General features: G+C 42.0%; 1 long non-coding RNA gene across 1 annotated transcript in view; it reads right to left on the bottom strand.

The window, feature by feature from the left end:
• The window catches only part of LOC109301123, an 89,316-nt gene extending 65,326 nt beyond the window's left edge, over positions 1–23,990 (bottom strand). The window contains exons 1-2 of the long non-coding RNA XR_002098437.1: positions 23,576–23,990; positions 6,173–6,221 (exon numbers count right to left, since the gene is read on the bottom strand). This is a non-coding gene — a long non-coding RNA (uncharacterized LOC109301123). The remainder of the gene's footprint in view (positions 1–6,172; positions 6,222–23,575) is intronic.
• Between the last annotated feature and the right edge of the window lie 257 nt (positions 23,991–24,247).

Genomic DNA, 24,247 nt, shown 5'->3' with positions numbered 1-24,247 from the left:
CTGGGAGAGTGGGCAGGGGTTGGGGGGATCATGGCAGAGCCCCCTAGGCAGTGTGGGGCTTTGGGGGGCAATGGGAATCACCCCCCCACCTGGCAGCAGCTGGTGAGTAGGGGCTTTTTTTTAAATAACCAGGAGCTAGGGCAGGCGGGACAGCCATGGGGGGCTGGGAGAATGGACAGGGGCACTCAGGGGGTCTGTGGGAGCAGGCAGGGGATGGGGCCTGGCAGGGGTCCCCTCCCCCTCCCCCATAGTCCCGTCCCCCTCCTCCAGTCCCCTCCTCACCTGCTCTCTACTTACTAGCACGGAGTCAGAGTCCACCTCTCTGCTGCAGTGGGCAGGGACCACCAAAGCCCTTCAAGTATTTTCTGAGTCAGTTCCCTAATTGGTCCCCGATTCAATTTGGATGCAGAGTTTCGGCCGCTGAATCCGCCCAAATCTCCTCCGAATCGAATCAGCACCCAAAGCTTCGCACAGCCCTATTACCTATGCACTTAGTTCAAAGATCTTCCTAATGGAGGTCTGTTGACTACTTCAAAAGCCCTGACTTCTACCAATTTATCTTTTTCTGATGGAAGCTTTTTGTTTACTACTACTATCACTGTTTCTGGCAGTGCACTGTATTGCTCCCTCATATCCAACTTAAAAATAAAAATAAAAATAAAATAAATCTTCCATTTGCTTTCAGGCTGATAGCCCCATCAACTTCTGTTAGGACATTACTCTGAGAAAACTGTACTGCTGCCATCCACATCCATGCTAAGCACACACTACTGTCACTTACAAACACTAGCACAGTGATGTAATTCACTGGAGAACCAGATGTTCTTTCCACATGTGAAGTATTGTTTTGGCTTGTAATATTTGCCACAGAGTTGTCTAAAGAAACTGAGGAAAGTGCTGCTTAAACTGTCCCGGATTAGTCTCCACTTTCAGAGAGTTCATTTCTGGTGAGGCTTGTTCCCTTTTTCCATGCAGGTTATTTTGTTTGCTTGTTTTTCTTCTGGTATTATGTGTTAGTCAGCAGCTACCCAGAGCCAAGGAGTGTGACAGAGTTCTGCTTCATTCAGTGCCTGAGCAATGTGAGGAATGGCTGTCTGCACAACAGAACAAATAGTTCATATAGATCCCCCCCCAACGGAAAATCAGCAGCACAGCAGTTACTAGGAAAGAATAGTAATAAAAAAGTTAAATCAAATGGGAGAAACTGGAGGCTCTGAACAATGAAGTATAAATAGCAGATTGTATTCAAATAGTAAGCATCAAAACTTGTTGAAGTAGCAGTATTGTCAGTGGTGATCATTAAAGAAGGGCTCAGAAGCTACAAACAAGCATTGTTTCTGTGGAGACATAAGCTGTCCCATGATGTGTCACCGCATAGCTGATACAACTGATTGACAGAAATAGGCATTGTCCAGGGCTGTTGCCCCAAAGGATCAGGACTTTGCCACTCCTGGGGCTTCAGGAACCTGATCCTGAGGAAGAACATACTCCAGGTGCCTGTCTCCAATTTGGGGCACATTCTGAAAACATGGGAGATGGGCAAGGTACAGAGGACTGGAAAAGGTGAACATAATACTCATCTCTAAGCCAGGTCCAAAGGTGGATGCAGGGAACTACAGAGGGGTTAGCTTCACCTCAATACCTGGGAAGTTACTACAGCATAGCCTAAAGAAGGCCATTTGCAAGCACCTGGAGGATGAAAGACTGATTACAAGCAGCCAGCATGGATTTATGAAAAAAGTCATAGGAAAAAAACCTCTTGGTCTCCTCCTTGACAAGGTAACAACTTGGATGGATGAAGGGAATAAAGGGAATAGTGTATCTGGACTTCAGCACTTCAGCAAGGCTTTTGACAAAGCTGCATACAACCTTCTCAAAAACAAACTGAAGAAATGTGGGCTAGATAAAAGTACCATGAGGTGGATAGATAACTGGCTCAATAGCCACAAGCAAAGGATAATTATTAATAAGTCCATGTCAGAATGGCAGACGGTTTCAAGTGGAGTCCTACAGAAGTCTGTCCTGGGCCCAGTATTACTCAGTGTGTTTATTAATGATTTGGATGCTGGCATAGAAAGTCTCTTGAGCATGTCTGAGCGACTTTGTGGATAACGTGAAACTGGGAAGGATTGCAGACACATTGGAGTATGCAAACGCAATTCAGAAGGATCTCAACAGACTGGAAAATTGAGCTAGAGCTATGCAAGGTGCTACACATAAGAAGGAATAATCAATAGCATAAATACAAAATGAAAAACAACTGGTTGGATGGCAGCACTATGGAAAAGTGTCTGGGAGGCTTGGTAGATTACAGACTCAGTATGAGTCTGCAGTGTAATGAAGCCAATAGAAGCATTAGGTGTAGGATACAAGAGGTGATAATGCTTATCTTCTTTGCACTGATTAGGCCTCATCTGGAATACTGTGCGCAGTTCTGGGCTCTATATTTAAAAAAAAGGATGAGGAGAAGTTAGGGTCCAGAGGCAGGCAAGAGAGATGACAAAGGGCTTGAAAAGCAAGACATATGAGGTGAGGCTGAAGGATCTAGGCCTGTTCAGGTTATAGAAAAGGTGCTTAAGACATGATAGCAGTCTTCAAATATTCAAAGGGTTTGCATAAAGAAGAGGGAAAGCACCTTTTCTCTCTTGCTGCAGAGAGAAGGATACAGACCACTGGCTTGAAGTTGCAGCAAAGTAAGTGTAGATTGGATATACAGAAACAACTTCTTCACATTGGGAAAAGTGAGGCAGTAGAATAGACTGCCTAGGGAAGTTGTTGACCATTTCTGGAGATATTCAAGAACAGGTTGGACAGCCACTGTTTGGGGATGATCTAGGCATAGCTATGCCTATATTCTACTATGGGTATTTTCCATGCTTCTGGGATTTTTTGGTTGTTCCCTCTCCTACTTCCTGCTATATACATCAGGTTGTTTTTAAGTCTCCCTTAGAGGTTTTGGGTGTTGGCTACAGCCAGAGCTGGGGACTTTGATTGGAGTATGCCAATTCTGCTAGGACCAAAGCCAGATGTTTCTGGCAAAACCATCTTGTCCCTCTACTCAGGGTCAGACTGATCACCATATTTGGGGGTTAGGAAAGAATTTTAGCTCATGGTCCTATTGGTTTGGACTATGGGGGATTTTGCCTTCCTCTATAGCTGGGGACATGGCCGTCTACCTGGAATCTCTTGAGCATATATTGACAACATTTTATAGAAGCAAGACATTGGCTCCCATGGACCCTCTGCTTTACTTGTGGCAGATTAGGGTGTTATATCTAAGTTGTGTCAGGGTTGATGGTAGTCTTATGCAGAGTTATATTATGGATTGCATAGGCTGGTTTGGATATGGATAATCCTGCCTCAGGCTGGGGGGTGGACTAAATGACCTCTACAGGCCCCTTCCCTCCCTACTTGTATAGGACTCTATGACTAGTTTTTCAAAATTAATAAGAAATACTACAGTTGCAACTTACAGAGAGGGCTGGGAGACCAGAGTTACATGAAAAAAATTGCCAACTGTGGCCTCGGCTACATCACAGTCCAACGGCTAGGGAATTGGCTCCAAGGCCAGACCCAGAGAGTGGTAGTCAGCGGAAGTAAATCATCATGGTGCTCTGTGACCAGTGGAGTCCCCCAAGGCTCTGTCCTTGGACCTGTTATCTTTAATGTCTTTATCAATTATGTGGATACTGGTGTCAGAAGCAGACTGGCCAAGTTTGCTGATGACACTAAACTTTGGGGTAGAGCATCCATACCTGAGGATAGGTTGATGATCCAGGCTGACTTGGATAGGCTTAAAAAGTGCATGGATACAAACCTGATGACATTCAATACTGATAAATGCAAGGTACTTCACCTCGGGGGGGGGGGGGGAACCCGCAGCACGCTCATAGGCTCGGCAGTGTTATGCTCACTAGCACCATGGCCAAAAGAGACTTGGGAGTCATGCCTAACTATAAGATGAACATGGGCCATCAATGCGATGTCACAGCCGGTAAAGCAAACCAAACCTGGCTCGCATCCATAGATGCTTCTCAAGTAAATCTCAGAATGTCATCCTACTGAAGTACTTGGCCTTGGTGAAGCCTCAGCTGGAGTACTGCATCCAATTCTGGGCTCCACAATTCAAGAAGGATGTGGAGAAGCTTGAGTGAGTCCAGAAGAGAGCCATGTGCATGATCAGAGGGCAAAAGAATAGGCCTTATGAAGAAAGGCTGAGAGCCATGGGACTCTTCAGCCTGGAAAAGTACAGGAGTGACCTGATGGCAGCCTATAAGTACATCAGGGGTGTGCATCATGATCTGGGGGAACATCTGTTCACCAGAGCACCCCAAGGGATAACAAGGACCAACGGTCATAAACTCCTCTGTGACTGTTTTAGGCTGGACATAAGGAAAAAATTCTTTACTGTCTGAGCCCCCAAGGCCTGGAATAGATTCCCTCCAGAGGTGGTGCAAGCACCTACTCTGGACTCTTTTGTTAATGCTTTTTTCTAAATGCCTAGAAACTTTTAATATCTTGCTATCCCTACAATGAACTGCAATAAAAGATTAAAAGGCATTTTTTGTGAATGCTTGGAGGTAGTACAAGAAGCAAAATAAGAATTTCCTCATTCCTTAAAACAAAGAAGGAAAGTGTGAGGCACTGCAAACCTAAGAAAGTTTATCTCCTGCTTCTGTCTTCCCATAACCTTTTTCTGAATAAGGAGAATTCATCAGTTCATAGCAGACATATTTCACTGAAATGTGTTGTGTTTAGCTGCCACAAAATTGTAACATTAATTGCCACTTGGGATCCTTCTAACATGGAGATTAACATCAACATGGCAATGTTTGTGTTAAGAAGAAATGAGTTAAATGGAAAAGCAAGATTCAGAACAGAAACGGATGACAAGAAATATCTCCTCCTCCTCCTCTGCCTCCTTCTCAGGATATCAGGGTACAGAGCAGGGGAATAGTTTAGACCACAATCTCCATATTTATAGAAGACAACACTTAATGTATTTTTCACTATAAATTACATTTTCGTCTGGAAGATTAAACTATTTCCAAATGTTAGTAGTTGATTTGGTGACATTACCCCCCACAAAATTAGGCCACTAATTTAGCACTAGTGTAGCAATATTTGTGACAGCTCATGTATCACCCTTTGTAAAGATTAAATGATCCATTTCTTAAAACAGGCGTGAATCCTACCTATAGTATAGCTTTCATTATTCTGCTGTGAGCAGGATTACACTAGCAGCCAGCAGAGGCAAATTACAGACTTATTTCTGTAAATGCGGATTTAGCTATAGAGGGCATGACAAAGCAAACTAATATTCCCTAACCCTTTTTTATAAATTAAGATGACCTTTGCTCTTTACAGGTATAGTAGATACCACTAGTTAATGTCCTTCACTGTCACCTTTGTAATTATTATTTCACTCAGTACTTTTTTCAGGTTATATCACATACGAGGGTATTTACCAACTTGTATTAAATTCCAAATTATTGCTTTTTCTTAAATCTCAGCACACCAATTATTATGTCCCCATCTAAGTAAAATTTATTTATGGTTTGAAAATAATTACATTAGTATTTTTCTCCGATTTCAGCCAGGGGAACTAAAATGAGATAAACTATAAACTATATACTTTTGGAAAAAAAGTAAGGAAAGAATATAACTTAAATCAGGCCATTAAGGGTTGGCCCTCACAATACAGGCCTCATATAACCTTTAGACCAAGGTCATGTATTATCTAAAAATGGGTAGTGGCTCTTAAATTTCAGAAGATTGCTTCTGGCAATACCTATTGGGGAAAGAGAATAAACACCAGTGAGCAAAAAACTGGTTTCTTTAAGAGCTGTTAATATGAGATCTGGTAAAAAGGACATCTGTCTGTAGAGGGGGTAAATACAAAGCATTGCCATCATTTACATTTTTCAGATAAACAAACCACTAGAACATAAACCAATATAGGAAAATTCCTCTACAGCCAATATACTTCTGGTCCAAAATTAGTAAAAAAGTAAAAAAAAACTTCATTCTGCCTCCTATAAATTTGTGTTTATGTTGTAGTTTTGGACCAATTTTCAAAAGGCTCCCCAAAAGGCAAGCAGTTCCACAAACAGTTTGTTACACAAGGTGCCAGTTGAAACACACACATAATAACATTGCAAAATTACATTACCTGACAAGTTTCAAAAGCTTATTCAGGTGCTTGCTTAAGCTCTTGAAACCTATAGGGAAATGAAGATACAACGATATTTTAGTCAGATTGCCATAACATTTCATTAGAAAAAATTGCATAGCTGTTTAACTGGACACTGAAAGAAATACCAGCAGTAAAAACAAGTTTCTTCATGCTTCTGTGAAGAAATAGGGGAAAATCAGCATATTACAAATAAGCTATGGAATAGTCTCAAAAGGAGTTTGTGGCATCAAGTATGTTCAGTCAAAGGATCATAAAGGCATCTTCCATGGACTCCAGAAATGACAAAAACAAAGCAGTTTATACCACATGCTGTGTGAAATATGCCTGTCAGATCCATCTGCCAATATACACACTTGGGAGGAAACCACCAAAACCTTTCATTATTTCATGAAACAAGCAGACAACAAGAATGTCTCAGTGTCAGGGTTTTATGTAGAAGAAATTAATATTCATCAGCCCATCTTAACACAGTCATCAACTCAGACACTGGAATGAGGCATGTCATTCAATCTAGAAACTCTCTAGTCCAAATCAAACAAACTAGCTGTGAAGGTCTGGTTACAGCAAAAGCTCTCGTTAGAAATCTTAATTGAAATTCTCTCAATGACAGAAATATTTTGTCAAATTACCCCTTTTCTCGGGAGATAAAGCCATTTTTGTGCAATCTCAATCATTTGAACAACAAAATAAAAGTGGTTTTTGAAAGCAAGAGGAGAGAGAATTTCATAGCTGTGCTACGCTAGAAATGGATTAAAAATTAAGTGAACCATAACCGTAGACATGGAATTCATTAATGGTATGTATAAGACAATGCAGTTCAAAAGGAATTAAGCATCATATAATGGTCTCTTTTACGTGGATCATTCAATCACCTGGTCTTCATTGCTTAATAGCAGCCAAACATCATTCTCTTCACAGCTAAGCCTACCCTTGAAGTTTTAGGGGTTGCTGGATCAGTCCCAAATGCTAACAATTTCAAAGCTGAATGAAAGACAAAATGGAAGTAAATTAATTGTCAGCAGTCATTAAGGTCTGCCTTACCCTAGCATAGGTAAGGCATACTAACTTCTATAGCCAACTGTATACAAGGGGGTAATATGAGCAGCATTCATATTCAACTGCCTTTAAGTCATCCACAAGAATGACTTGGTGCTTTTCTAGATGTGTTGACTGAAGGCAGCCACAGGTCCAAATGCAACTGAGCCCTGAATTCCTCCTTCTGCAGCTGCAACAAGATGCTTTATTCCATTGTGCCACAGCGCCCTTAAGATCATAATATACCTAAGTACTTTGTATTTCTAAAATATTCTTCTGTGTTGCCTCAGTGGTGTAGAATGCCCTGCCTTAGTCCATTTCTAAAGCTTGCTGTCATTAATCCCAAAAGTCACTTCTGCTGCCCTTTTTAAAAGATAATAAAAATAGCCAAAATATGTATAACAGCCAAAATATAAATGAACATTTTCAACTAACTCAGTTATTACAACCCTTGAACTTCCCTCTCGTTGTCCTCAACTTGTATCTGCTTCTGTCTCTCCTCCTTGTGACATTTCTTTACGTAGGCCCTGACTCTGGAACTGAGGACAGGCAAAGTTGTCCGTCAACATAGACATCATTGAATTTAGGGTACCAATACAGCTAAATCCTGTGGGCCAGAGACCCACTCTCCTTGTTTATATGAAACACCAAGCATTTCTTTACTAAATACAGTTTCATCAAAGTATGCAGTCTACTTGGATGACATTTCATTTAATCAATGGGATGGAAGAAAAAGACTTTGGTCATTCTGATGTTCAAAAACCAAAATAAGCCATTTGTAATATAATGCTTTATCGTTTAAAAAAATTATAATTGTACTCTCCTTCATGACTTCACAGCCCTAGATATTAATGGACCACAATGTTAAGAACCAAAACAGTTCTTCTCACCAAATAATAAGATCTGCATAGTAGAACAAAGGTGGTAAAGATACCATACTCACCACTGAATATGTATTATACAGCTTATTCCTTTCCCTGGGAAACAATTATAAGTTCTTAACTTTTATTTTTCTTTTTTGAAAAAGCCATGATAAGGAAAAAAAAAATCAGAGTTCATTAACAGAAGAACAAAATCTGTAGGCTTATTTGTTCAGGGAATAGAAACAGAGAACTGAAACAGAAAAGAACACAAACAAACAAAAAACTAGGGTCTAATTTTTCAGTAGTTTGAAGTCTCCAGAACAGGTTACACTCAGGTAAGACTTTTGTCTCCCCCTTCTAAGGACTTCTGCCTTCTGTCTGGCCGCCTCCTCAGGCATCTACCATGGTCCAGAAGCAGGCACTGGAAAGGGGAGGAGGGGATAAACACACTTATGCCACCATCCCCAGCTCTACCTGGTACTCCACCCAGTGGCTTCCAACAGCTGGAGCCCTCAGGCCAGCAGATAAAATGCAGTGAAGGGGGAGGGAGCAGGAACCCAGAACCCCATTCAGCCACTCCCTTCTTGCTCCAACTTGAGTGTGACAGAAGGCAGGACCCCTTACCCCTAGGTCAGCTGGGGACAGCATCAAAGGCAGCAGATAAAGCATCTCTTTCTTACCTGCTCCCTTTTTGGCTCCCTTTTTGGTGTCCCACTCCAGCCTGGGGTTCCAACCATGCCTTGAACACCACAGGAGACCCAGACATAAGGAGTCACAAGAGAAATGAAGCTGACAGTCCATGACCTTCACTGTACCCCACTACCCACCACTCCTGGCAAGATCCCCCGTCTCCAGGCAGATGCTGAAGTCTGTGCTCAAGACTGCTGCATACTAGGGGAGTGCATATAGAGCCCGTGCAAATGAAAAGGGCTTCTTTCTTGGCGGTGGTCAAGACCTTGCTACAGAGGCTATATATAGACTTAACCTTAATGTCAGCATATGCACAAGTGACTACAAAGCATCTCATTTTCTATCTAAAGTGTTCTTGTGATAGACTTGTAAAGGCTGGTACTTCTATTAATAAAAATGTAAAAATACTGAGGCTTAAAAGTCCAGAAAGAATTCTGAAAAACAAAATCCAAACCAACTCTCACTGACATAAATTTAAATCAAACTGAGCCAAACCAAAGCATCTTCAGATCAAGATTTGTGGATCATAAACTTACCCTAGCACAATTAACTTTCCTTGACTTGTAGTCAGTTGAGATATTGTTAGATAAGAAGAGAAGAAAATGGGAAGAGAAAGCATAAATTAAAAAAACCCTGAAGAAAACAAATATGTCATATGAAGCAGTAGATAGGCTTGCGCAAAGTCGTGTTGAGTGGCGCATCTACGTGAGATGCCTTACTGCACAGTAGAGCTAATTACTGTGTAGTAAGTGTCATTGTCTACACATGCTGACTCTTACTGCCAGTAATTTCCTCTATTTGGGAAATGCAAGTAGCAAATTAACTGCTGAGCAATTACAGAACAGTAGAGCACATGCAGACAGCCAACCAGTTGCAAATTTGGTACTGGTCAGCTGAAGGCAAGAGATTGCTCCCTGTCCCCAGGAGCTCCCTGCTGCCAAGGCAGGTTCTGCCACTAAGGGGACAATGCCCCCTGCCCTGGTAGCAGGCAGCTCCCAGCCCCCAGTCAATGATCATGGAGCGGGGACTAGTTCCTAGTCACTCCCCTGTAATTGCCCCTGACTGGGACAGTCCCAGTCAGCCTCAGGCTCCACAGGGAAACCTATATGTGCCACCTGGGGGTGGCTGGGGACTAGCTCATTGCAGGCAGTCCCCAGCCAGCTCTGAGCTGCATGTGCAAACTTCCCAACAAAGCCTGGGGGTGCCCCAGTCAGGGGCAGGTCCCAACCCCTGCCCCAATCATATAATATAATGGGGTTTGGAAAGAGCTTCAGGATTCCCTGCCCAGCTTGGGGTTCATTACGAGCTGCCCCTCTGATAGATCGGTGAAGGTGCAGGGATCTGCCCCTCCCCTGAAGATCTTACCAAGCACCCGGCCCTTGACTGGGGAGCGGGGGCCAGGAGTTCCCTGCTGCGGACATTGTCCCTGTCCGGCTTCACCACTGGAGCCTGCCCAGCAGCAGGCAGCTCCCAGGGGCAGGGGGCAATCTTCCAGCCCCCCACCAGGAGACAGCTGTCTCCTGGCCCCATGCTCCCTACCAGTCCCTGGACTAGCACCCAAGGAGAGATTTCTGCCAGGAGCAACAAATCTGGTCCTGAATCCTTGCATGTATAGATGCCTGTCCAAGGTGGGTTTACTCTGGAGTAATTCACTCGTGTAGACGTTCCCATTAGTTAAATTTGGTGGTTATGCCATTGGACAAATTCCTCATAAACATCTCATCTACATAGAAGAGCTGAGGCCAAGAATGTTCTGTTTATAACATTTTCCATCTTGGGAAACTGAAGACCTTAATTACAATATACCTGCACCGATGTGTAACCACTGTTGAAAAGCAGTCACACTTTCTGATGAAAAGAAGCATCCCTTTTGTGCCAGCACAGAACATGACATCAGTGCTGAAGTGAACAAGTACCATCCTGTGCCATCTTTCTCTTGGCATTCATCTGCACTTTCACACTACCAGAGAGAGAAGTGATGACATACATGCTAAACATGAATTATGCTGTAACTTGGGGGGAAAAAAGCATGTGGCATGACAAGTAGCTCCCCGCCTTTTTTAACAATCTTCCCAAACTCATTTTATATACAGTATGCTTGATTAAACTAAGTGAGAAATTAAGGAGAAAGATCTTTCTGAGATAAAGAAATGAGTGTCATTTAACATTATTCTCTTAAACTAAATGCTCAAGATGGGCTCATATTGAAGTAAAGACTTTTACAGGAAATTTCCTTGATATGAAAAATAATTCATACCATAGTGTAGACTGCTGATCCCCTGTATACTCCAGTATTGTGGTGCTACCCAATATCAGAGGCAGAACTAAGGCGGCCTTGGGTCTGTATATATAACAGTTCTGCAGTCTGTAATACATATAAGCCTGCCCTACCTATTTAGGCAGCAAAATCCTTATAGAAAAATATCCAACAGTTTTAATTTTGCTCCTCCAGAAAATTCCCATCACCCAATAAAATTTAAAGACTATTCCCTATTTTTCTCCTAAGTATACTTTGACATCCCTACAGCTATCTATTCCTAGCTTTCAATCACCAAGTCTCCTTTGTGATGCAGAGGAGATCCTCTCCCCCATACTTTTTCTTTTAAGTATAATAATCTTAAAAACACGTTTGGGCCCAGCACAACAAGTCCTTTTGTATGGATGGTCCCACAAATCCTTATATAAACTTGTCCGTGGAAAGAAGCTTGCAGAGCTGAAGCCTTCATGCATTCATACAAAGAAAGAGGGTAGGGTAGGTCAGACTACAGTCTTTGAAATCTATATTTCAAAATATAATATTTTTAACAACAACAAAATGTATCACTCTCAAAAAATATGGAATAATATTACAGACTTTTAAATTCCAATATTGCTGTGCAGAGCAAACTCAGGGATTTTTCCTATTACATTTCCAAGCATAGAAAGCCTACATTTTAATTCCAAGTAGACTGAGAACCCAAAACAAACTTAAACTGATAGCAAGCCTTTTTTCCTCAACCAGTAATATCTGAACCAAACTTTCCATTTCCTTTGTTTACAAGTTCCTTCTAGTTCCCATGTTGCCATTTAGTATAGATTTGAGTGTACCATTTAACCAAAACAATTATTCTTAAATGGGGTGGAAAATGTTATAATCTGCAACAAAATTGCCACTGACCATAGTGATTTCTGCCATAACTACGTATATGAATAGAGGACAAAATAAATATGGAGCGATTCCTTCCAGTAGATTTTTTGTTGTTTTTGTCATTGTTACCGTTTTCATAAAACCTTAGCACTGCTCCCTTTAAGGCATGTTTTCTGTAAGAAAAACTGGAATGTATATTTTGCAATGTTATTATATAACTTTATTAGCAAATACTTTGGTTTAAAAAATATTGACGTAAGTGTTCGTGAAAATTGCTAGAACAGTAAGACATGGCAAATAAAGATGTGTTTATCCACAGAATACTTAATGTAAAGCTTCAAGTGCCAATTGCATGTCAACCCTTAGTTGAAGGAACTGCACAGAGGGCATGAGTGGATAGTTGTCTCTCTGCCCATTTATTTCTTGGTTTTAAGGTTTAAATTGTCAATAAATGGTATAAGTTTTGTCAATTTACACAAAGGAACACAAACCCAGTATTTGCTCAGGTTTCCCACCCCACTCCCCTAATTCAATTTTACAAGCCTGCTATGTCAAGCAGCAAAAATAAGTAGTATATGTTCCAAATTTAAAAAGAAGAAAAACCTCAACAATGAAAAGTAAATTTAAGGCAGTTTTTTTTTTATTTTGTATTAAATGAGCTGTGGTATATTTTCCCTCTTAATACTCCATATTTTAAGAAGGAGTACATATTCTAAGCAGCAGATTATCTACATTGATCACCAGGTATTTTGGGGAGTACTCCTTTCCTCTCCCAGACTACAGCATATATAATTCCTTTGTGGCCAGTATACAGTCGTAACTCTCTCTGCTCTTAGGGAAATTGCCAGTGCATTGAGGTAGCTGCATATCCACAAAGCATGGTGTTTAACCAGCTTTCAAGCCTTCCAATGTCCAACAGTCTCAAGCCAATTAACAGTGGAAGAAGTGATGTAAGTGTGGAACAGTTTAGCCTTAATGGGCATTGCAACACTGTTGAGGGTAGGTGCTGTAAAGCCTAGGCCCTCTCCAGTCACTGCAGAAGCACAGTGTAGTGCTCTGGGCTCCAGATGCTCCTTTTCCTGCCTGAGGTAAGCGATGGGTGATTATCACCCCTGGGATCTCCATCATTCTCAGATCCTTTCCTCTTACAAACACAAACAATAGGTTTTTGGTTTTAATTTGCTTTTTAACTTGCTTCCAAGTATGTTTTTCTCTGACTACAAATCATAGAATCATAGCTTAGGGTTGGAAGGGACCACAGGAGGTCATCTAGTCCAGCCCCCTGTTCAAAGCAGTACCAGCCCCAACTAGATTATCCCAGCCAAGGCTTTATCTACCCAGGTATTAAAAACCTCTAAAGAGGGAGATTCAACAACTTCTCTGAGTAATCTCTTTCAGTGCTTTACTACCCTCCTGGTGAGAAAGTTTTTCCTAAAATCTAACCTAAACTTCCATTGCTGCAGCTTGAGACCTATGCTCCTTGCTCTGTCATCTGCCACCACTGAGAACAGTCTAGCTCCATCCTCCTTGGAATGACTCATCATGTCAGCTGAAAGCTGCTATTAAATTCCCCCTTGGCCTTCTCTTCTCCAGACTAAATATGTCCAGTTCCCTCAGCCTCTCTTCATAAGTCATGTGCCCCAGCCCCCTAACCATTTCCATTGCCCTCTATTGTACTCTGTCCAATTTGTCTACATCTTTTCTGTACTGGGGGACCCAAAAATGGACACAGTACTCCAGATATGGTTTCACTAGTTCTGAAAAAGAGAAAGAATCACTTCCCTTGATCTGCTGGCAATGCTCCTACTAATGCAGCCTACTAATGTTGTTAGCTTTCTTGGCAATGAGGGCACACTGTTGGCTCATATTCATATACCACAGTAGGTTTGCCATCTATCACAGGTTCAATGGTGGGAAGGGAATGGCTATTTCAGATTGCAAAATTGGTTTACTTGGTAAAGTGGCAAGAAAATATTCAGTCAAAATACACATTTTTAGAGCTTTATCACCTGGCCCCACCTGAGGCTTCCCCTGTTTGGCTTACATTATTCAAGGGAGATGCACATACCCCGGGTGCACCCACATATGTGCTCCCCTCTCCAAATAGAAGGGATGGGTGGCTAGGAGTGCTGTGAGAGGGATCTGCAAATGAAAACCAGTTCCCTCTATTCCCTATAGATTCAAGCCAGAACAAGGAATGCTTAACTAGGTACAGATTTATTAAAATATACAAAATCTAAAGAAATTGATATTGAGAAATATATATACACAGATATACAATTGTCCTAGAATGTTCTATCCCACAAATTGGTGACAATGTGTAGGGTGTGCACGTGCACCCCCTGAGAGCACTGGTATACCCCCTGTCAGCCAGTGCTCTCAGGCATGGGGGGCAAGCAAGAAAGCTGGTGCCCCCCCCGAGAGCACCAGCGAGGGAGTGCACCAGGAGAAGCGGTCCCCCCATGGCGGCCAATCCCGCTGACCCAGAAGTGCCAGTGGCGCACCCAGAAGTGCCGGGGTGCACCACTGCCAGTTGCGGGTCAGAGGGACTGACTGCCATGGGAGCACCCTCCCCCCAGTCAGCAGGACTGGCCATGAGGGGGACTCCCCCCAGCCTGTGGGATCAAGTGCCCCCGCAACTCAGGAGGCACCAGTCGCTCATACTGCAAATGAAAGCTGAAAGATTACACCACCTCAAGAAGCATTGATATGCATGGGTAAGCAGTTAATCTGAAACAGGTAAGTACAGGTAAGCACAGGTAAGTATCAAGGAAGGGGTCCCAGCAGAACCCTGGCTAAGTATACACTCTATTAAACTACCAATATACAATTATAAAAATATACAAAATATAAAATGCAGTGTTACAAAATATGAGGCATTCTCTCACAAAATATAAGGCGCATAAACATCAAAAATAAACTTGACTCTTCAAAAGTCCCCAAATCCCAGGCTATTCCTAAGGCCTGGGCTGTGCTCCAGTGGCTAGTGGGAGGGGAAAACCCTAAAGCTCTTTCAGCCTTCCACAAACCCCAGTGAAGCCCATAAACTTAGATAGGGCCCTCCCCCCTGGGACCTCCCCTCCAGGAGCCACTTTCTAACCAGGAGGAATTTCCTCCCCTCTCCTCAGCAACTCATGACTCTGAGGTCCAGAGTGAGTGGTCCTTGGCCCCTCAGGCACATTGCTCCTCACTTGCAGGAGCCTTCTGGGCCTTTGACTTCTTCTGGGCCGCTGGCCTGTTTGAAGCCCCAAGCACTGTCACATGCTCCCGGGGCTTTGCCTTCTGCTAAGGGTTGGAGGCCCAGGCCACCTCGTGCAATGCTGGGGCTCAGTTCACTCCCGGACCCTCCGTGCAGCATTGCCTGCACCGGACTGCTGGCTCCATGCCGGGGCCCAGACCCGAGCTGCCATGAGCAGCTTCCAAGGTCCCAGTCCCTCCCGGACCACTCTGTGCTGTGCTGTGCTGTCAGCACTGACTGCCTGGCCTTGAGCCAGGGGTTCTCCATCCCCTGATGCAGCTACCCATGTGCTTGGCATGCTGCTCTTTTTATACCCTCTGAGAGCTCCATCCCCAGATGGCAAACAGATCAATCAGATTGAAGCAAAGTGAAGGTTTCAGCCAGGTCTGGGTTCTCTGCCTCACCCAGGTAGGGGCAGGGCAAGTTCCTCCCCAGCATTCACTTGATTGGTGGAAGGGCTCCACCAATCACAGTGAACATTCTCGGAGCCCAGATGTGCCGGGCAGCTATCGGTAAGCCCACCACACACAGAACCCCTGGATAGTTGTATTCAAGATCTCTTCTGCAATGCAACAAAATGGCATTGGTCATTCTTCCCATATGACCTTCCACACTGAGGAGAAGAAACTCAAAAATGCTCCGTAAATCAGCCAAACTTTGCTCAGGCATACTACAAGAAGTTACTTTATTTTGCACAAAACATCAAAAACAACCTCACTTTGATCCATTAGAACAAGTCTCACCTGCTCCTGATCCTAAAAGAATGGGTTTTTTACTCATTCAATAAAATGTATGCATTGTTTTAGGGTATTTCCCTACAGATATGAATATAAGTGTTTAAAATTACAGCAGCTTTCAAATAAAAGCTAAAATGTGAAAGAAATGTCTGCCAAAAAATATAATAGCCACTTCTGAACTGTGCCTTTAATTTCATCTCTGGTTTCTTTTTAATCAAAACAATCTTTCCATGCCTCCCCCCTGCCCCCCATTAAAAGCCATTTTGGCTTAGATGTGCAGCAAGCACAAGGCAGAAAGTCCGAGCTAGAACTGTTAAATAAAAAACTGCCATTTCATGAACACAGAGGCTACATTGTCATCACAATATGGCATTTGTCATATTAAATTTCATTCATCTGTGAGGTAATAAAACCCTATATATGCTGCCTTTTCCTCAGGAATTAGGAATATTCATGCCAAACCTGAGAGTTTTTTCTTACTTAATTTTAATCCAGCCACATAATTATCTTTGTTGCTATAAACAACAAAACTAATATGCCTTATGGCTCTAATTACAACCAGTTTCTCTCACTGAAGGCACAGATGCGTTAGAGTGGGATTAGCCAGGGATGCTTTATAGTGGGATTAACCAATGTAATCTTTTCATTTACCAAAGGCAGGATGTGAGTGTTGCTTTAACTCCTTCCACTGAGGCAACAATTTGCACCCAGTACATGATAGTGTTTTATTGGTAACATGATCGGTTCTCATTCCTTTTCTGTAAGCAGTGAATTTTCCTGTGGTTTAAGAAAGGATGGGATGAAAAAAGCAGCATATTTATGCATAGTTTTGGGATAGGCATTTAGGAACCTTAAAAACTTGCCAACTCCAGAAGCACTTTACATTTTATATGCATTGTTTGTTGTTCTTAAAAAGGAGTCAGGGCTCAATGTTAACTGAATTAACAAAAGCCTTGCGGCTCTCCCGTTGGTGTTTAGGGAAAATAACTACTGCAATGGAGAGACATTTTACCTTCAGAAAAACAACACCAGGTTTTCATAGTTAAGTTACCACACCTTGCTTTTATTTGCTGTATTTTACATTTGTTCCCATGAACAAATTTGCTTGATTTTAGTGGGATTTTACAAGGAATTAATTTGGCTTGCCACCATTTTAAGGACGTCATTTAGGACCCAGTTTATCCCATGGAGTCAAACTGATGCAGAGACTGAGTCTCCTTCATGCTGCAGCAAACTATAGGAGTACAGCCTTAGATTTATATTATAATTTTTTCACTTATGTAAACATTTATTTCATGCTGTCATAATGAGCCATCACATGTGGAACATTTTACTCAGCTACGTCACTAGTTAGATATATTGACCTTAATGGGAACAGAATCAAGGACTAAGCTCTTCAGGCACAAATAGCGCCCATTCCAGAAGTCACTGGGAAGAGGATAAAGAGTATTATGTGGAGTCTGGGTGTGTGTAGATGAAATGGGGGTTTACTTCGCCCTAAATTGAAGTCATGGGATTTTAAAAACACCCCTTTAGGGTGAACACTCATGGCTTACCTGCCTCTCTGGCAGCAAGGAGGGGAGGGCAAGCTACTGGTGGACAGAGTGGTCCCTGAGCTGCAGGGTCAGGTGGGAGGGCTGTTGCTTCCCTCTGTGGCATCAGTGCCCCCCCCAGGCAGCACCCGCCTGTGGGCACCTGGCTCTGGCAGTCCCAAGGGGCACCGCAGCTGCAGAGGGAAGGACCAGGTTCCCAAGCAGCTCATGCAGGCAGCCAGGCTCCAGGGGAAGAAAAAAAAAAAGATGATTTTTTTTTTGTCTTTGGTGGAGCTGCCTTCCTGGGTTGCTGCCAGGCTGCCTGCACAGCCCCTGAGCTGCACGGAGCCCAGTGTTTCACTCTGCAGTGGTAGGGCAGCAAACTAAAACTCCTTGGAGGTGTTTTAGTTTGCTGCGCCACAAAGTCATTTAAGGCACATTATGCTACTGACTCTACAGTGGCTGGAATTAACACACAATATGCCACCGATGTGTGCAAACACCAATGCCATTAAAACAGTGCAAAAGAATTTAACCCTTTTTAGAGTGTTGTACACACATGCCCCGCATTTCATCTATACACACCCTCTGATGCCACCACCTCCAGCGCTGCCCAGCACTCCACATAGCTGTTCCATGCAGTTGGGGCTTTCAGGCCAGTAGGGGAAACAGTGGAGGGAGAAAGAGCAGGGACCTGGTACCCCATAAGCCACCAGCTGGAGTGAGTCAGGAGCGGTCCTGGGCCTTCTCACTTCCAGGTCAACTGGGAACAGCAGCAGCAGTACGCAGGTTCCTACTTCCTCATCTGCTCCCCAATTCATCTCCCCCATTGTTCCACTCCAACCCAGGGCTCCATCTGTGCCTCAGACCTGCAAGGGGCCTAGGTATCTAGGGCTGGGAAGGGGGGGAAAGCTGCAAACAAGTGACATTCAGCATGGAAAGGGAGGTGCAAGCATACCACTGCACCCCCACCCCTGAAATACATGCCTGTTTCTATCCTACCACAGGATTTCTGCAATGTTTTCAGATTCACTTTATTATTTTGTTATGGTTAGCTACTCTTCACATGGGTATGCTCTGCCATTTCTCAGCTAATTAATTGGTGGTAGAAATAACATCTGTATTAATAGCTAAATAAGCAGCAGTTAACACCTATATTTCCTGCCAGAAATCTCTTTATAGTGGTTTGGAATACAGCTGTTTCCTTTTGCATCATGAACATCCAATAGCTGACTTTCACTGATGCAATAATTAAAAAGAAAGGACAAGATAAAAGTATATAAAATAATGAATGATACAAATAAGGTAGAGAAGGAACTGCTGTTCTTCCTTGTCTCTAAATATAAAACTGAGAGGACAGAGATATCCAGGTCGAGTTCTTTGTTAAATGAAAAGACAATGCTCTAGGCCAGGGTTTTTCAACTTTTTAAAGTAAGTGTACCCCCTTTTTAGTAAGTGTACCCCCGGGGGGGGAGTTATCGGCTGGATGGTGAGTGGGGAGAAGGGGGATGGGGAGCGGCCGGATGCTGAGTGGGCAGGGGGAGGGGTGGTGAGCAACTTGATGCCAAGCAGGGGCATGGCAAGAGGTGGAGTGGCGGCAGCACAGTGTCTGTGTGGCCCTGCTCTTGCCTTGCCGCAGCCCTGCTCCTTTGAGACTGCGGCGCAGGGTGGTGGCAGCGCTCTGTCTCCACACGTCCCCACGTAATCCCTGGGACATTACAAAGTACCCTCAGGGGTACATGTACCCTCGGTTGACAACCCCTGCTCTAGGCCACGAAGAAAATTACAGACACCAAAAGTATTACGTTGAAAAACCTGAATGCAAAACTACATTCCTTTTCTGTATTGAGGAAGAGGAAATGATGGTGTAAAAAAATAAGTTAAAAGTCCAGGGATGAAAGACAGACACAAAGACAGAAAAGAAACTGGTTAGTGGGGAATGGGAGGGAGAAGAGAGACAGACCACAAAAAATATGGGGTGCCAAGGAATAAAAGGTAAGGAAGCAGTAGGCAAGGGTAGTCCAAAGGGAGAGAAATAGTATGCTGTTATATAAATGTCATATGTAAAGACATGGAGGACAGACAGATAGAAGTGGGAAGGGGAGAGAGACAGGAGAAATATAAAATTTACTTCAGCTAAAAAAAAAATAGACACAGTTTATTAGGAACATAAATGTTAATCCAGCTTTAAAAAACTGTCAGCTGCAAAAGTTCATCTTCTATAGTTATGCTTTGCCCTTGTGTATTTTCGCACTTTTAGTTAAAATGTTCCATAATTCTAAGTAATTTGTTAACATGTTTCTGTTTCAGTGTCAGGTACTTAGGGTATGTGGAATTCATATACTTTTTCCCTTGTACTTCTAAAACAATCAGGAAGTGCAATATAGTGTGTACTGTCAGAATGCCAAGACAATAAACCCTGAGAGTCCTTCAAACAGTCTGAACAAAGCACTGGAAAATATACTATTGAGAACAATCCTGCACTGGGAAGGCAATGCACTAGATGACCTAATAGGTCTTCTCCATTAAGTTCTGTGACGTTATTAGGATGGACTAGTTCTTGACCTTTGTAGTAAACCATGTGCTTGCTGTTACATGCATAGTCTGAAGAGCATTCCATTGCTTTTCATGAAAATTTCAAGGCAGTAAAAGATGACTGAAGTATCAGGCAGTTGGTTCCTGTCCTTATAGAAGGGGCAAAGGTTTGTCTCTGAAAGATCCAAAAACAACTCAGGTCTTGCACTCTAGGCAGCACAGAAATGATTCCTCCAAGGGGCTCACTTTGTTCAGATTGAAATAGCAGATTGAAGTAGCATTCTCCTACACATTATGTGAATTAATAGGGTATAGAAAATAAAGCATGCTCCAATATCCAAAGGTGAGATTGAGCGTGTCCAATCCTCACACACACCTGGGAGCTCCAGGACTGCCTCATCTCTTCAGTCCATTTCAATATTTTTGAATACTATGTTCCCTCACATACAGCATGCACCTTTCCCCCCGCAAAAAAACAGTTTCTGGAAATTGCATTCTGGAGCATACATTTTAAGCAAGGAACTATGGAAAGCTTCTGCAGCTTGAGCCTCTGTTGGGGGAAAGAGAAAGTATTGCTATATAATGAGCATTCAGGGCTCCCCAGTTTCTCACTTAGCCACAAGCAGACATTGCATTTGTCCTAAGAGAAACCATTTTATCTTGAAACAAAGTGCAATTGTTCAGACATCTATGTCCATTATCCCAGATCAAACCCTAAAAAGATTCATGGGATAAGAAGTGTTAGCATGTTGTCCTGGGACACTTTGAAGCATGTCTGAATTTTGCCTGGGAATGAATCATTGAATTGATGGCTGAAAAGTGGTACTGCATTCAGCCACTTCCTAAACCTTGAGTGGAAGGGCAATGCATACATGTGTCAATCCTAGGATTTTTCTGTTTTGGACAAACGGGGGCACAAATTGTACCAGAACAAATGCAACATCTGTTGCTACTCTTTGTACCCTGGCAGAGGCTTAAGCTGCAGAAATTGGTTTTCTGAAGCAGAGCTCTGGGTGCCAGGGCAGAGTTTCGTATTGTATCTGCTTGGTGGGCCCTTACCTGACTCTGCAGCTGCTACCCACTCAGCTCAGCTAGAGAAGAGAAGAGGTGTCAAGCATCTGGGGTCAGCCACAGCACCTGTGCAACCCTGCAGCTAGGAGATTAACAAAGCAGCTGCAGTGAAGTGGGCTAATATTTAGAAACATTAATTGGAATTGCAGTTTCATGCTAATAGTATATGCCATGTTCTCATTTCCCATGCTAGATTCATATATATTTTTTCACCACAGTGCTTGTGGAAAGCAAAACACTTCCAAATACTTGCATGCACGTGCCTTTAGTATGGTTGCCTCCAAAACTTCTTGGGTGGCCATCATGAATTCTCATTGATATCCCACCAACACTGACTCAGCACAGAATATGGCTTACACTTGATGTCAATCACACACCAGAAATACCAAATAGTGAATAGCTGCTGAACAGTTGGATACATAGGATCAAATTTCCTTTTGGCTTATTCCTATTCACCTAAATGGAAAGAATTTAATCCACGGCAAATAGTTCACTAGTAACCTATAGACAGTAATATATAGAAATATATTCCTCTAAAATAGTCATTGAACCAATCTGAGCCACAAGTAAAAGCCAAAATTTGTTCAATGAAATTTTACAAAACATAAGAAAGATCAACAATTGTCAGTTTTTGTCTATGTCTAGTTCACATATATGACTAATATTTCTAATAAATTTACAGTTGTATCCATCCATTAAGATGAATTTTCCCTAATACTCCCTATCATTGAATCACTTTGCCATTGGACCCCTTAACTCAATTCCCCCGCATCCTGAAAGGAAAGCAATTGCTTCAGTCCAAACCCCTTTACTGATCTAACAGAACTACCATAAGTCAGTCCAGAATTTCTATCGTAGTTTTATTTGGACACCTAAAGAAGTTTATGGAATAAGCCATCTTCATCTCGAGTCCCTAGAGACTCAATATGGATTCCTTTTAACCTCACCAAGTTACAAAATCTCTTACATGAGCATTTCATGGTGGATTGGCTGTCTGGCCAAGTGAGCAAAGAGGAGATTGAATTAAATAATAGTGCTCAAAATATGAAATTTCCTCCACTGCCCCATGATTATTTCCTCGCTGCTTCCAAATGAAGGCAGAAAGATGATTCCCCTGCAGACTTCTCTGTGAAGACTGGGTAAGCAGCTGGCAAGCATTCAAGGCTATATTTAAAGTATAGTATGTGGGGGTGAAGGGGAGGGTGAGGATGGTGCTGGGAAGGAGAGGCTGTTTTAGGTTGCCGAGTAGCTTTGTAACTTAGAAGGACTGTTTTTCTGCTGGGGCAGGAGGAGGAAGGGAAAAGCTTTACAGCTCTTTCCAAGCAATAAAATCTTAAAATACGTGAGATCTAAATAGTGAGTACAAAGCAAAGACATTTTCTAAAAAACATGCTGGAATTATGACTGTCTCTCTCCCCTGCAGTATAAAGCAAAACCTACACTGATGTAACTAACATAAGCACTTCATGGGTAAGGACAAAAATGGAAAGGCTGTCCAGAAACAATAGATATGATTGTTCCATAGGTATGTATGCATATCCAACAGTGATTTACTGGGGATTTAGAGGGAGTTAAGCTATGCTATATAAGTTGCTATACCATCCTTTGCATACTTCCTGACAAATTCTGTAAAATGTATTTACTAGTATAAGACTGAAACCACAAAGCAAAGCATGAGTAGTATTGCTGAGCATATCAGACTACAGTAAATCTACTAACTTTCTATTTGACCAGCCCCATTCTTTCCTATTATTTAACCTAGGCTTTTTGAAGTTTTCCTAAAATGAATGTTGATTACTTAAAATGTAGTTCCTTCTGTGTTTCTCTCATTCTGTATACATCTCACTGTTACTTTATTTCCCCATGAGATTGCTGAAAGTAACATTACATTTAATGCAGCGCACTGTATGTGCTATTGTAAGATGAATGGTAGAATAATTAAGAGATCCTTTATACTGCATGAGGATCTTAAAATGGTCTCAGTAGATCTGGAAAAACTCCAGAAACCCCTTCTAGTGAACAGGCTTGTCTTTAATAAGTTTTTAAAACTGCGCCAAATTACTTACAAGCCTATTCCTACTTGTTAAAAGCCGACCAAGAATTTCAAAATAAGAAAATTTAGGAGCAAGTGATCATTATATTTTTACACATAAGAAAGCAGCATGGTCTAGTTACCTGAATGCAGGACCAATAATCCAGAAGCAGTAAATTTTAATTTCAGCTTTGATACCTACCATATTTGTGACTGAATCACTTAACTTTTCTGCTCCCATTTTTCCATCTGTAAAATACATCATTATACTAATTTACTTACTTGACAGGGGTGTTGTGGGGATTATTAGATAATGTCTTGGAAAGGGTTTTGAAGATGAAAAGAACTGCATGTAAAATGTTAACTATTAGATGAGAAATCTAAATTAATCCAGGAAAAGCCAGAAGGGCTTCTTATCAAAAAAATTCAAAAGACAGAATAAAAACATAATACATAACCCATGGGAATTTCAAGGAGAAAAATAATAGCAGTAGGGAATAGAGGTAGAACATTACTTACAAAGATCCTGTACACAGACTTGGATTCTCATTAAAGATGGAAGAATCAGAAGTTCTGCCAAATACATATGTAATATGAAAAATATTTTTAGAAATAGAAGCTTTTCCTTCCCATTAATATTTATCTACATATGTATAGAGATATCTAATATATAACCATACTGTCATTTTTCTCATTTATTTTTGATCCTGTTATTTCTAATTTTCTGTCTGTTATTCTTTCTTATTTCTTCAAGCTTCTGCACTGCATCTAGTCTCTCTCTTTCAGAACCAAGCTCCCCACATCTCTACAGTGTAATGAAAAATGCACAGGAACATAAGGGGCACATTTACTATGGTGTAATCAAAGAGCAACTGAACCTCTAAAGCCCTGACTCCTTTAACCTATTGCAGCTTGTTCACATGTTCCAAAGTACAAATAAGAAGCCAGGTTTCACTGGCTAGTCATAGATAACATGATAACCTTCACTTCTGTGAAGTTTCCTTGCTAAATCAATGAAAAATACAGCATATATTGAAGTATTTAAATGAGAAATTTGTACCATCTAGTTCACATAAATGTCCTAAATCAAGCTACAAACATGCAAGCATTCCTCCCTGTCATTTACCAAAGAACATATAAAGTGGAAATGAGAAAAGAGAGAATTGAGATCTTCTAGGCAAAAGTAAGGTA

Source organism: Gavialis gangeticus, unplaced genomic scaffold (genome assembly GCF_001723915.1).
Source record: "Gavialis gangeticus isolate Ggan-Ray unplaced genomic scaffold, GavGan_comp1, whole genome shotgun sequence".
Lineage (NCBI taxonomy): Eukaryota > Metazoa > Chordata > Crocodylia > Gavialidae > Gavialis > Gavialis gangeticus.
The sequence above is the reverse complement of the archived record's forward strand: the minus strand, read 5'-3'. Positions and strand labels throughout refer to the sequence as shown.